The sequence below is a fragment of the Otolemur garnettii genome, unplaced genomic scaffold (assembly GCF_000181295.1).
Source record: "Otolemur garnettii isolate 467f Iridium unplaced genomic scaffold, OtoGar3 scaffold00016, whole genome shotgun sequence".
NCBI lineage: Eukaryota > Metazoa > Chordata > Mammalia > Primates > Galagidae > Otolemur > Otolemur garnettii.
The window spans coordinates 7,711,265-7,712,622 of NW_003852411.1; the positions used below are offsets into that span (position 1 = coordinate 7,711,265).

At 35.8% G+C, this 1,358-nt stretch overlaps 2 protein-coding genes across 2 annotated transcripts in view; one reads left to right on the plus strand and one right to left on the minus strand.

Moving 5' to 3' along the window:
• Positions 1 to 457, minus strand: part of ODR4 (odr-4 GPCR localization factor homolog) — a 51,721-nt gene extending 51,264 nt beyond the window's left edge. Inside the window, exon 1 of the mRNA XM_023510852.1 lies at positions 447 to 457. The gene's annotated coding sequence lies outside the window, so the exon portion shown is untranslated. The remainder of the gene's footprint in view (positions 1 to 446) is intronic.
• The window catches only part of TPR (translocated promoter region, nuclear basket protein), a 63,529-nt gene that overhangs the window by 12,227 nt on the left and 49,944 nt on the right, over positions 1 to 1,358 (plus strand). The gene's annotated exons all lie outside the window — the stretch shown is intronic.

The following is a 1,358-nucleotide window of genomic DNA, read 5'->3' on the forward strand; positions in this document are numbered from 1 at the left end:
GGCTCAAGTGATCCTCTTGCCTCAGCCTCCAAAGTAGCTGGGACTACAGGCACCTATCACAATGCCCAGCTAGTGTTTTTATTTTTAGAAGAGATAGAATCTTGTTCAAGCCAGTGTCCAACTCCTGAGCTCAAGCAGTTCACTGGCCTTGGCATCCCAGAGTGCTAGGATTACAGGCATGAGCTCCCACACCTGGCCAAAATTTTTGTTTTTAATTTTCAGATATTTATGTTGCCATACAATAATTCTCAATTATGTTAAGTATACTTTTCTAGTCTCAGAAAAGAGTGTCTTCAAAATATTTGTTCATTAGCTAGCGATAATTAAAATTAAAGGTATTATAGTAAAAAGAATATTAAGGTTAATTATTAACCTTAAGGATAATTATTAAGGTTAATGTTTGATATTTACCTTAAAACACTATAAAATCAACATTTTAAAGAAACGCAGATAATTCATGTTTGATTGAATGCATACATTTCGATTCTTTGTGGTATATTTGTTAATACTGTGATTAAGTATGGCAGAAACAAGTTAAAATAGAGGGATGGAGAACTACAGTTGACTCTTGAACAAAGCAAGGGTTAGGGACATTGACTCCCCTGCGTCCCACCATGCAAGTCAAAATCTGTATATAAATTGATACTCTGAAAAAATGGCCACTAAAAATAACCAGCTTTTGCCCAGAAGCCTTACTGATAATGTAAATATCAAGGGACTGTAACACACTGATCAACATACAGAGGTGGTCAGCATAAGGAACTAGGTCTGCTGTAGTGAGATGTATGTGTGTATCCAGTCTATAAAGATTAGTTCATCTTAAGGATGTAGGGAAGTGATCAACTGTGCAGGCTCTACTATATTTTGTATATGATATCTCTTATTATATACTGTGTTGTTACCAAAAAAGTAAGCTAGAGAAAAGAAAATGTTATTAAGAATACTACTCATTAAGTAGAGATAGATCATCATAAAGGTCTTTATCCTTGCCATCTTCACATAGAGTAGTCTGAGGAGGAAGATGAGGGCTTAGTCCTTTTTTTTTTTTTTGGTTGTTGAGGAATCCTTGAGGGAGGAGGGGTTGGTCCTACTGTCTCAGGAGTGGCAGAGGCAGAAGATATGGAGAAGGTAAAAGGAAAGGTAAGAGAGACAGGCATATTTGGTATACCTTCATGGAAACACGTGGTAATTTCCTTTTGCTTTTTCATTTTTCTAAAAAAATTTAATTTACAGTATTAATTTCCCTTCCACTGTTTGCTGTAGGGCCATTACCTGTATTATAGAAAGGTCCATGTCATAAATGAAGTCAAAATTAGTCTTGAGCAATCAAAATCTTTCTGCCAGATTGCCTAACGTCA